Source organism: Idiotropiscis lumnitzeri, chromosome 2 (assembly GCF_059441095.1).
Source record: "Idiotropiscis lumnitzeri isolate Australia: NSW breed Sydney's pygmy pipehorse chromosome 2, RoL_Ilum_1.0, whole genome shotgun sequence".
In the NCBI taxonomy this organism is placed as follows: Eukaryota; Metazoa; Chordata; class Actinopteri; order Syngnathiformes; family Syngnathidae; genus Idiotropiscis; species Idiotropiscis lumnitzeri.
This window is the reverse complement of record NC_142392.1, coordinates 15,076,709-15,089,866: the sequence shown is the minus strand read 5'-3', so window position 1 is coordinate 15,089,866 and position 13,158 is coordinate 15,076,709. Positions and strand designations below refer to the sequence as shown.

Here is a 13,158-nt window from a genome sequence, read left to right as displayed (position 1 = left end):
GATGGAACCGTTCTTCCAGGACCCATGACATGGATGGGGCACGAGCAAGAGTCCTGATCTTCCTCTCGTGACTTGAAGTGGGGCATCATACCGGTTGCAGTGTCCACTACGTCATCCATTACGTAGGGGTTTGCAGGGATGGTTGGGGCAATAGATGGCTGCCATGTCACTCCAAAAGATGGGATAGATTTATTAACCATTCATTACATTGTATATTAATCTATTTTTCCATCTTCTCATATTTTGCCATGTTTGTGTGTCTGTGCTCTTTGATGATTCAGTTAAAGATTATTTTGTGCCAAAGGTGTGGTGCACCTCCAGGGTGTGGAAAAAGATGGCCCGGAATCTCACCTTCATCATTCCAAAGGCACGCTCAATAATAGAGCGTGCCTTGGAATGATGAACGTTGAAGCGCCGGGCCCCCACGCCCTGCACCGGCCGCTTGTAAGGAGTGATGACGGGGAGTGGTCGTGTGGCACAGGTACCCTCCATCTGCCAAGATGAAGTGCCCTGGAGGAGGATACAACCCTCTTTGGTAAAGGGGGCTGTGGCGGAGGACCCTGGAGTCGTGGACTGATCCAGGCCAGCCCATGTAGATGTCCAGAAAGCGACTCTGATGGTCACACACAGCTTGCATAATTATGCTGCTGAAAAGCTCGCGGTTCTTATAAGTCGTGACCATCAAGGTCACTTGGAGGCTTGATTCGGACATGACAACCATCTATTGCTCCAACAACTTTTGCAAATGCATGGTGCCTCGCCAGCCCTGCAAATGCCTGGGTCACTGCCTGAAGGTCTCCTGCAGTGTTGGGGAAGTGGATGACTCTGTGGCGAAGAGCCACCACTTCCCCAGTGACCCGGTGGATGATGTAGTGGACGGTGGACCGCGGCATCCCAAATGCTCGTGCCTGCGTTAAATGAGTATTTTTTTTTCATAAAAACAGCGCCACCGCCCCCTTAACTGAAATTAACTTCAAGTATCACCGCTGTGGTGCCGTATATTATGGAAAAGTCTAAACAATACACCAAAATTTTGCCCTATCCTGGACTGGGTGTGTGTTATCTAGTCGCGCACCCAATGTGAATAATAAAACCTGCGAGGCACATGAGCAGGCTAAAGCGACAACTATATCTTAATCTGTTTTTGTGGACCCTAAATTACAATATCTTATATCTCCTTCCTTGTTGAGGAGAACCTCCGGGATGGGCGTGATGCGGTGCTTTTTGAAGCGTTCTCTGGCCTTCTGGTCACACAGGTCACATGTCACCTCAAACCTGTGGAGAGAACTGGAGGAGTGGCACTTGCAAGCGAGAAGGGGTAAATTACCTCCATTCTGACACTTTCAGTTTTGCATAAATTTTGTGTATTAACGTCAATCAATCATTCACTTGATGCATGAATTTAATTCGTCCAATCTGCCTCCAATAGCAATTTGAAAATCAGTACTTGGGAGTGCAATAGGGATTCAGGTTGATCAGGCCTGTCCGTCCATTGCATCCTACGTGCTGTTCGGGCTTACCGGTGCCCTCAATCAGGTTTCTTTCCTGAGGCCCGTCCCTTAAACATTCTCTCAAACCTCATAGACATGCAAACACTTTTTCTGTCACACTTTCATTCACCAAAAATGTACTTTCCAATGCCACACAAAGACCCCTCCCTCGGCGCGTCCGCCTTGATTACACTGAGATTTGTGCTGGCAGTTCCTTAATTTTGCCTCAATTTAGCCAGAGTATGCCAAAGTTTACAACTGTGGGTCTGTTGATTTTCCCATTCAGTCCCCGCGATGTAGTTTCTCCTGTTCCTCCTGGACGTGGCTGACGATCCTGCACCTGTGACGTCAAACAGCTAATAGATGTGGACGTTAGCATTCTGGTATTTATGGAATGCTGTCTTGGCCCTTAAAAGTCGTCATGTCAGGGCTGGTGTCGCATAGTCATAAAACATCTGTCGTCCACCTTTGTTACATTTGATACACATTAGTTAATAAATCAGCTGCCGAACTATTTAATCCAACTTTATACTTGGTAAACCTCTCATCAATTGCGAGACATCTCCTGTTCTAAAGACTTTCTTTGAACATGATCAGAAAATGTTTCAATTAAAACCTTTCCCAAAAACCTAATCCCTTTGTGTCATGGTCCGTTTTGTCCTGTCATGTTTTTGTTTTGTGTTTGCCCAGCTGGAGTGGGGGCGTTTCCTTCCAGCGCTTGTTCCTGTTCATGTCGTCATGGCTGGAGAGACGCGCCCACCAGCCACGCACCTGTCACTCGTCAAGTCATTGATTACTGCACTATTTAAACACTCCACGCTGACTACTCAGCGTCGGAATATTCCTCTTGCTCATGTCCCAAGTTGTGAATTCTAGACACCTCGTTATTGCATTCCGTGTAACTTGTTCCCGTTCATTGTTAGTGTTTCCGTTTTCTTTTATTGATTTTCTCGGTTGAGCTCGCTCATCAATTGGTTTTCCTTGCCCTTCTGTGGTAAGCGATTTTTGTTCATTTTGTTCCTTGCCTTTTGCAAGCCTTTTTCGTTCCCGTCGCTATTCCCCTGGTGTCAGTTTTTCCACTCGCGTCTTTAGTTGCACTTTGTCGGTATTGCGTATGATTTTATATATATATAGTGTTCCTGTTTTTGTAAAAATAAATATCTTTGTTAAAATTCATCTCTCTGTGTCTGCGCTTGAAGAGTCCTGATCCTATTTTCCAGCTGTGATGGAAAATACCATCACTAAATATTCCGACCATGGACTCTGCGGACACAGAGAAGATTTACAAGGCTCTGGCCAGCCAAGGACGATTGGTGGGACAGCAGGAGACTGAGCTTGCGGACTCCCGCAACGCAGTTGGCCAGCTGGCCCACCGTTTTGAGAATTTCGATGCCCGCATAGGTAGCCTGCTGTCACGCACTGTCTCGGGTTCCGACCCGATTGCCTTTGCGACCGGAGCTCTCCCGCCCGGCTACCACAGTCGCGAGCCAAATTTACCTCACCCCTCCCATTATGGGGGGGAACCTGGCCTTTGTGGGGAGTTTATTCATTAATGTAGGTTAAATTTCGATCAAGAGCCCCTCACGAATGTTCATGACAGCACCAAGGTAGCATTTATGATGAGTCTCTTGACTGGCCAAGCTAGTGCTTGGGCCATGGCTGTGAGCAATGCCCGACCAGACCTCCGGTCTTCTTTCCCTGCTTTCCTGGCTGAGTTTCAGCGGGCATTCCATCACACAGTTGAGGGAAAGGAGGCTGGAGGTGAACTGTTAGATTGCACTCAGGGCAGCTGATCGGTGGCCGACTATTCCATTTCTTTACGCATTTGCACGGCGGAAAGTGGTTTTGATGACTGTGCCTTACGAACCGTGTTCCGCCGAGGAATAAACTCGGCTTTAAAGGATGAGCTCGCCGTCCGCGAGGTTACGGCATCACTGGAGGAGCTCATCAGCCTGGCGATCCGTCTGGACAAACGCCTGAGAGAGAGAATCCGAGAGAGAGGAGCAGAGCAGCTTCACACTGAGCCAGCGCACCCCCGGGTCCTAGTGCCTCTTCCTTCTGATGAACCTATGCAGCTGGGAGGAGGTCGGCTGGATGCGGTGGAACGACAGCGATGGCTCAGGTCGGGGTCTTGCTTCTACTGCGGCTTACTGGGCCACCGGGTGTCTTCATGTCCGACACGACCCTCACGCCGGGCACCACCACAGAAGCAAGGATAATTCTGTAAGTCGGCTATCCGCCACCTCGAGCACCCCGACTCCGGGGAAGAGAACTCAAGCCTCGAGGTCAGAGAATTAGGAAAACCCGAGAGAGTTTGCGATCTCGACGGGCGACTCCTGGCGGATATTAAACAGGTAACGCAAACGTTAACCTTAAAATTATCAAGTAACCACGTAGAGAAATGGTCCTTTTTTTGTCATGCCCTCCAGAGCAGCCCCAATTGTTCTTGGGTTACCCTGGTTGAGGTCTCACAAACCGGTAATAGATTGGGGTAGGCTGTCTTTTGAAAATTGGAGCCCTTATTGTTATGCCCATTGTTTACGCTCAGTGGAAGAAGGACTAAGTACCCGTGCCACGCCACTTGAAATTATTTGCTTAGATAATGTTCCTGAAGTTTATCATGACCTCCGCTCCGTTTTCAGCAAAGATAGGGCTCAATCCTAACCCCCGCACCTTCCATATGATTGCGCCGTCGAGCTCCTTCCGAACTCGACCCTTCCTTCTGCTCGCCTGTATAAGTATCCCAGCCCGAGCAAACAGCAATGAAAGAATATATCACCAACTCCCTTGCGGTGGGATTGATTCAGCCTTCAAAATCCCCGGTGGGATATGGATTTTTCTTTGTAGAAAAGAAGGATAAGACATTACGCCCTTGTGTGGACTACAAGAGTCTGAACGATATCACATCGCGGTTAAAAATCGCTATCCACTTGCGGTGCTGGACTCCGCTTTTGCTCCGTTGCAATCAGCAACAGTGTTTTCCAAATTAGATTTACAAAGTGCTTACCATTTGGTGAGAATAAGCGAGGGGGATAAATGGAAGACAGCCTTCAAGACGTCCTTTAGGCATTTTGAATATTTGGTAATGCCTTTCGGATTGACCAATGCCCCCGCAGTTTTTCAGAGCCTAATCAATGACGTCTTAAGAGATATGTTGAACGTCTGTTGTTTTGTTTCTCTTGATGACATTTTAATCTTATTGAATTCCGTGGAGAACACCAACGACACGTCCGGGCCATCTTGCAACATTTACTTGAAAACAAGTTGTACGTCAAGGCGGAGAAGTGTGAGTTACACAAGAATTAGGCCGATCCGGCCAAGACCCGCGCTGTGGTAGATTGGCCGACACCCACTAACCCTAAACAGCTGCAGCGTTTCCTGGGTTTCGCGAATTTTTACCGCCGCTTTATTTAGAATTACAGTCACCAAGCATTACCCCTCACTCGTCTCACATCCGTCAAGACAATCAGCCGCGCGGGGAGTACGACAGCCTCTTTACGGGGGCCAAGTTCTCCGCAGCCACAGCATGGAGGTAAAAATACAATTACTATCGGGAAAAATATTTGACGGGTTATTGTCTTATTTATTTCCATCCATTTAAACTCAAAATATCAAAAGGAAAACGCATAAGAATGGCGAGACCCACTATAGCAATTTTAGTTTCCATTCATCAGCCATTTGTGTTTGAATTAGATTTGCGCTAACACGCAGCTGTTTATCCTAGCACAGAATGTGCCCTGTATAAATTCCATGTACCTCCTGCAATGTGCTCCCCAATTACTGATATTAATGAATAATATACGAATCACCCTCCACATTAACATGATAAAACGCACTGAAACGGTCATGAACTAATGTACTGAAGTACATAAATCTGCATGTTACCCATAACACCAGGATTTCTGACTAATATTTGCATCTTTTTTACCCATTTTTTCTTCCTTTATTTTTGCATGCATTTTTATTTATTTAATACAGGACCATCGTGGAAAAGCTCGAGCTGCAGGGCAAAGTGACGCCCCTGCAGGCAAAAAAAAAATGGGATAATTTAAAAATGAAGTATAAAGTATGGAAGTCCACATTTCTTTTTCTTGTGTGTGAAAATGAAGATATAATTGTTTTATCTTTTTGCTTCTTTTCATATAAAGGATTGCAAAAACCCAGGGACTGGCGAAGGGTGGCAGGGAGAGCTACTGCCGATACTTGGCCCTGGTTCGACCTCATGGATGGAGTGCTCGGACAGAGTCCATCACCCCCCCTGTCCTAATTGCCTCCATCCCTGAGGAAAGACCAGGGCCAAGTCGGGCCAGGGTGACGCAAGAGGAGGAGGAGGAGGAAGAAGAAGAAGTCGTAGAAGAGGAAGAAGAGCGAGGCCAACAGCCGGAGCAACGACTGAGAGGGAGAAAGCGAAGGAGAGAGGATGAATTGATTGAACTATACAGACATGATTTAGCAATGCGGAGACAGGAATTGGAGAGACAGAGGTTGGCAGAGGAGGGAAGGGCAACTGAGAGGAGGGAGACATTTGAAAGGTTTTTCAGTTTGATGGAAAAGTTGATAGATCAAAATAAAAAATGAGTGAAATATGCTTGGTGTTCAAGACTGAAATTTAGATAACATTCATTTAAGAGTAAACAAAAACCGGGGTACTTTCAAAACAGATGAACTAGTTCGTATCCCAGTCACATCTTGAGATCAGCTTCTTCAGACAAAAGTGAAAAAGCCCAGGTTTGTGAAAGACCAAAACATTTACAATAATATGAAGACTCCACCATGTCTGTTTTGCTTACAAACTTAATTTATTGAAAAACTGGTGGACAAACAAGACATACATTTAGTACATTATAATTCACAGTAACTATTTACAGAAAATAAAAAAGCATTTCCCAGTTCATAACTGTTGCAGGATAAACCTGAGTGTGTCAGTGCTGTTTTGCCAATTCTCGCCTGAGCAGGGACTCATTTGGAGCATGGATGAAACCTTTCTTCCAGGACCCATGACATGGATGGGGCACGAGCAAGAGTCCCGATCTTCCTCTCGTGACTTGAAGTGGGGCATCATACCGGTTGCAGTGTCCACTACATCATCCATTACGTGGGAGTTTGCAGGGATGGTTGGGGCAATAGATGGCTGCCATGTCACTACAAAAGATGGGATAGATTTATTAACCATTCATTACATCTTCTGATATTTTGCCATGTTTGTGTGGCTGTGCTGTTTGATGATTCAGTTAAAGATTATTTTGTGCCAAAGGTGTGGTGCACCTCCAGGGTGCGGAAAAAGATGGCCCGGAATCTCACCTTCATCATTCCAAAGGCACGCTCAATAATAGAGCGTGCCTTTGGAATGATGAACGTTGAAGCGCCGGGCCCCCACGCCCTGCACCGGCCGCTTGTAAGGAGTGATGAGGGGGAGTGGTCGCTGGAGGCACGGATACCCTTCATCTGCCAAGATGAAGTGCCCTGGAGGAGGATACAGCCCTCTTTGGTAAAGAGAGCTGTGCCGGAGGACCCTGGAGTCGTGGACTGATCCAGGCCAACCCAAGAATATGTCCAGAAAGCGACCCTGATGGTCACACACAGCTTGCATGATTATGCTGCTGAAAAGCTTGCGGTTCTTGTAGTCATGACCATCAGGGCCACTTGGAGGCTTGATTCGGACATGACAACCATCTATTGCTCCAGCAGCTCTTGCAAATGCATGGTGCCTCGCCAGTCCTGCAAATCCCTGGGTCACTGCCTGAAGGTCTCCTGCAGTGTTGGGGAAGTGGATGACTCTGTGGCGAAGAGCCACCACTTCCCCAGTGACCCGGTGGATGATGTAGTGGACGGTGGACCGCGGCATCCCAAATGCTCGTGCCACCACCCGATATGATGCCCCACTCGCCAGCCAGAAGAGAAAGACAAGGACCTCTATCTCGACACTCCATCCATGTCGTCGGTCTTGGTCCAGGAGGTTCAGCAACACTCTGAATGAGTCCCTGCTCAGGCGAAAGTCTGTTTGGAGATCCTCTCCATTGAAAAAACGATCCAACACTGGCACACCCAGGTTTATCCTGCAGTATGGACTTCTTGGCTGTTAATGTTTTGAATAAAAAAAAAAAAAAACATGAACGCATTAATTATTGTACTTGTTTCGTTTGCTTGCATCATTCCTACAGTATCACCAACATAATTTTAATAACTCTGGCCCTAAACTCTCTAGTGGTATTCTGGTGTTTTGCCATATGTAAAAGTATGTGTTTGGTTACAAACTAATCACGGGGACAATTAAGCCGTCACAAGTATCTAAATTCATAAAAACTCTTTCAGAATGTATATAATTCTATCATTTCCATTCGATATTTGTTCTATTATGAAGTTAACACATGTACTACTGAAGTTGCACCACTGATGTTTTTAGTTCATCTGTAACAATCACGTTATAACCCTATTGACCTGTCAATGTTGGTAATAGTGTGAAAATGCTGATAGACGGATTTAGAACTTACTTCATTCCTTCGATAAAGGACAACTCTGCGATGGGAAAGCGTGATCCTCCTCTCCTCAAGAACAAAATGGAAATAAACTAAAAAGTGAAATAAAATGAAGAAAAGTTCGGGTTCCATCGTTTAAAATGAAATAATACAAATGTTTTGCTAAGCCGATGCCTTCGGTCTGGCGCACGTCGCTCATTATCCATTGATTATCCAAGCCGTTTATAAATCCACCGCAAATACTTATCGCCTGCGTCGAACAGAGGAGCAAAGTACATGGGGGCGTAACGTAAATGTTGCGCCAAGCGGCCTTGGCTCCATGGAAACGAAGACCAATTCCAAGGCTGGATTCGAAGGTCGCACGTGACAGCCGTGAATTTGGACACCACGCGCGGTCGTGTCGCGCCGAAAGTGACGTCATGCGGCCGAAAAAGCAGCCTTCGGAGGTCGCAGCCTGTTAATTTGGACACGGCCAGAGACGCGCAGAACTGTGCTGAGAGGGACCGAGCCCCAGACTTTGTACTAGATCTCCTGTTAGGAATAAATCCGCTCCCGTGTGGAATTACCGGCTTCCTGGTCATTTCTCTCTCAAACAGTGCACGCATAATTGTTGGATGAATGTAGGTCGTGTTTGGTTAACAATTAATGGAGTCAGATAACCAATTAGAACAATTTGGTAAACTTTTGGTCCAGATTTATAGTTAAAATTCCAACAATCCCCACAAGAATTTGTTTCAATATTTCTGATTGGTTTGGATGAAATCAGTGATTCTCATCTGTTTCACACTCGACTTGCATTTTGAAACCATTGAGGCACTGTCTGGGCAAACAGGAAGTCGATGATTTGAGTAGGTCCCCCCCGCCCCTGCACTATGAGAGCATCTGAAGGACAAAATTATCAGTTTTACGATCATGCAGTGATTCTGAATATACTTTCGACATCTTGACCTGACACTCCCTTTGCCGTTATCTCCTTTAATGTTGCACTTTGGTACCTGGCTAATTGCAGTTGCACAATAATAAAGACATAAAAGTTTGTTCAATACAATTCAAGTCCAAGTGTCATCGATTGAACTCTGGCAACAGAAGCACAGCTCCAGGAAGTGCACTTTGGACTTTTTTAGGATGTCAAATCATCTGTCCACTTGTGACTGAGGCAGACGCACAGTGGCTCTCCTGAGAGTGAACGTTGGAAGCTTATTGACGGAGTCGGTGTCTTTGCGAATAATATGGCCAGCCATGTTGGGGTCATTCTCCAATGTCCGACCTGTTTGGACGTCTTTAAAGATCCTGTCGTGCTGCCTTGTAGTCACAGCTTCTGTCGCACGTGTGTGCTGCAATGGTGGGAGCAGAAAGGAGATCTATCGTGTCCGGTCTGTAGGACTGAGTTTAGTTCGATGGATATTCCTTCAAACCTGGCCCTGAAGAATGTGTGTGAGGCTTTTTCACAAGCCTCAGTGGAGGCGGAGGAGAGATGCAGCTTGCACAAGAAGAAACTGAAACTCTTCTGTTTGGACCACCAGGAGCTTGTGTGCCTCATCTGCAGAGATGCAAAAATCCACACTGGCCACAAATTTCGTCCCTTCTGTAAGGTGTCAAAGGTCACAAAGAGACAGTCCAGGAAGGCCTGAAGGACATGAAGAAAAGACTGAAAAAATTTGAGATAAGAGACAACTGCAACGAACAAGCGACGTACATCAAGGTCCAGAGCGAGTAGGTTGAAAATAAAATTAAGAAGGATTTTGAGGAGCTTCGTCGCTTCCTGCAGGTTGAGGAGGAGTCCAGGTTGTCCACTGTGAGGGATCAAAAGCAGAAGAAGACTCAGAGGATGAAGGAGAAGATTGAGGCTCTCAGCAGAGACATTGTCGCTTTCGCAGATGCCATCAGGAGCACAGAGGAGCCACTGACGTCAGAGCCCGTTTCCTTCATGAAGAACTTTCAGACCACGGTGACCAGAACCCAGAAGCTGTCCGACAAGCCCGAGTTGCTCCCAGGGGCTCTGCTGGATGAAGCCAAACATGTGGGCAACCTCACGTTCAACGTGTGGGAACGAATGAAGGAGATGGTCTCCTACAGTCCAGTCATTCTGGACCAAAACACGTCTGCTCCAGAACTCAGTCTGTCTGAAGATCTGACCAGTGTGAGTTTTAAAGAAGGACAGCAGCGTCCAAACAATCCAGAGAGGTTCAAGTGGAACGATGTGCTCTGTTTGCTTTGGCCTCGGGAACACACACGTGGGATGTGGAGCTGGGAGACAACATACGCTGGGAATTGGGGGTGCTGTGGAGGGACCCTTGTTTGCCATATGACATGAAACTATGCCGCATTTCATTTTTTGATGGTGACTACATTATGTTTTGTGAGCCACTTGAATCTTGGACTAAGCCTGTGAAACTGTATAGGATTCGAGTTCAAGTGAACACGAACGAAAGATCAGTTTCCTTCTCTGACTCTCTTACAAACACTCAATTCTGCAAAACAAAACCTTCCACTTAGCTACGGTTGTCACACAACACGAAAATGTTTCCTGACTTTGAGACGGAGGATAAAATTCCTCTGCAAATAATTCCACTTGCTCCTCATGTTCCAACTCAAAGTCAGAGATGTTTTGCTCCCACATTAGAAATCTGATCTGTTGTTTTGCATGAGATTTTTTTCCCAGCGAGATAGTTGACATGGATTGATTTACTCAATAAACTGCAAACAAAACAGAACAATTTTGAACAATGTTTCCTGATTAAGAATGTGGGAAATGTCATGTCACACTTTGCCAAATTTTAAGAAATAAATAATGCCAATTTTTAAGAAATAAATAACAAAATGTGCAATGAAGTATTTTTTAGTGGTGTCAGAAAAACGCGTTATTAATGGGATTAATCCAACCCCATTTTAACGCCGTCAATTTTTTAAATGAGTGACATACCTGTCAACTTACACGGTTTCCCCGTATTTTATAAGTTTTTTGACAATTTCTAATCACATACGGCGTATAACGACTTTTATACGGGAAACCACAAAAAAGTTAAACAAAAAAAAATCCCAATGACGTTTCAGTCCAGACCGATATCGACTCGCCATTCGGTAATGATTCCTGGCGCGTGAGGCTGGTGCGGAGGGGACGGTTTCGCCCGCCGATGAGCGGGCGGGCCGGCCCGTTACGCCCGCCGCGCGCCGGGGCTCGCCGCGACCCGGAGCCGCATCCGTGGCGGTAGGTTCAGGCATGCAAGGAGTAGGTACCGGGACCCGTGCGGTAGTGTGGCCCGCGGGGACGGCTGTAACGGGGCCGGGGAGTGGGGATTGCGGGGGCTGCACGCGGCGCGAGTCGCGTGCAGTTATCCGTTTAACCTCCTCGAGGAAGCGGGGGCTGCGCGCGGGGCAAGCCGCGCGCAGTTATCCGATTCCTTTTCCCTCGGCCCAACCTTGTCGGTCCCCGGTCTGGATCGCCCCGTCCCCGCCGCCTCGTCCCGCCCCGCTCCTGCTTGTTACGTTCCCGCCGTCTCGGGTACTTGTCTAAACCCCACTAGTCTGGCCGGGCCACGGCCGGCGGGCCGGGGCCGGGAGGGGGGTGCTGGGGCTCGACCGCCCTGCGCTACTCCCCCTCCCTCAGCCCTGCAGCCGTCGGTGTCAGCGGGGCCTGGCCGCCCTCGGAACCAAAAACCAAGTCGCCGGGTACCCAACTCTTGCCCCAGACTTCTCAGGATCAAAGGTCAATTCCCAAAGAATTTTGGCCTAAAATCTTTGAGCTGAAAACTGGATTTGGCCAAGAGCGTTTCCCCCTCATCCGACAGCTCTACCAAGTGCTCCTGTGCCTGCCTCATAGCAATGCTGACAGTGAGCGTGTGTTCAGCAACGTCAGAAAGATTCACACCGAATATAGAAAGACAATGGGCACTGACACTCTTACAGCTCTACTCCAGGTGAAGTTAAACTGTGATGACCTATGCTTCAAAGTTAAACCATCTCGGGAGCAGATTATGTCAGCAAAATCATGCACATCGGAATATAATAAAAAACATTAAACGTTAACACTGACTATGAAAATAAAGGTGAAATTGTTTATTTGAATACATGCTGGGCCTGGAAGTACAATGCAAGAATGTTATGCATACTGCCTTTATTATTTTCCATTACATTGTCTTTCTTGCTAAATACTTAATAGTGATAATAAAATATAATTAAAAAACGCCGCGATTGTGTTTATAAGGTTTTTTATCCATTTATAAGGGGAACTACACTGGTTTATAAGGGGAGTCACTGTCCGAGGTTGACAGGTATGTTTAGCACCTGCCATGTCACTCAGGACTTCTTCATGCTTGGGAATCTGATAATGTTCTCTTATATGAAACAAATGAGTGCCTACCTTCTGCCAGGGAGTTGTGGGAAGGTCAGTTGCTAATACGTGCATAATATAGAAAACACAAAAAGAAGAGCCAGGGGGATTTTAAACAAAAATTCTTTGTAAATAACATAAAGCAACAGCTTTAGTATGTTTACGATACGTTTTTTTTAAAATAATTTTATGGTTACTATACGGTTTTTTTAATGGTTACTGTAATGTTCCGTCTTCTATCTTAAGAAGTCACGCAGGCAACGTGATGCTGCAAGCTTGTGTCTCTTTATTTACTGACTTGCATTCTCGTCTATGTGCAGACACACTTGTTCGTCTGGTAACCAAAACACACATCGGGCAATACTGCTAACTAGTGACTAATGATATAACTGCTATCATTACATCTCCCTTTCAAACGTTAAACAATGCCTATGCTTTTTTTTCATTATTATTATTTTTTATTATTATTATAATAATTTTGTTTTGTTATCAATTATTTTCACTTCTTAACAATATCTATACATTTTTTATGACAACAAGCAGCTCTACAACAATTTTAGCAACAATCACACAACATTAAACATTTTCAATCAGCCTGTCCGGTTGTCGTCTAACTCTTGTTGATCTTCGAAGAGGTTCAGTAATCCCAGAAATTGCTGGCGGTTGAGGTCTGTGCTCCTTCGATGTATCCGCCTGCTTTGCAGCCTCAGCCGCATCAGAAGATTTCTTCCAGTCCTCGGGAACCTTCAGAAGACTCCTCCTGTTCCTCCTCACTCTTTGTCCATGCTTTGTTTCCACAATGTAAGATCTCGGTCCGGCTTCGATAAGGACAGTCACTTTTCTGTCCCAAAAATGAGGTCCC

The 13,158-nt window shown here is 46.2% G+C and overlaps 1 pseudogene; it reads left to right on the top strand.

Moving 5' to 3' along the window:
* The first annotated feature begins 9,195 nt into the window (after positions 1-9,195).
* On the top strand, positions 9,196-11,985 carry LOC148341775 (E3 ubiquitin-protein ligase TRIM35-like; annotated as a pseudogene).
* The last annotated feature ends 1,173 nt before the right edge of the window (positions 11,986-13,158 follow it).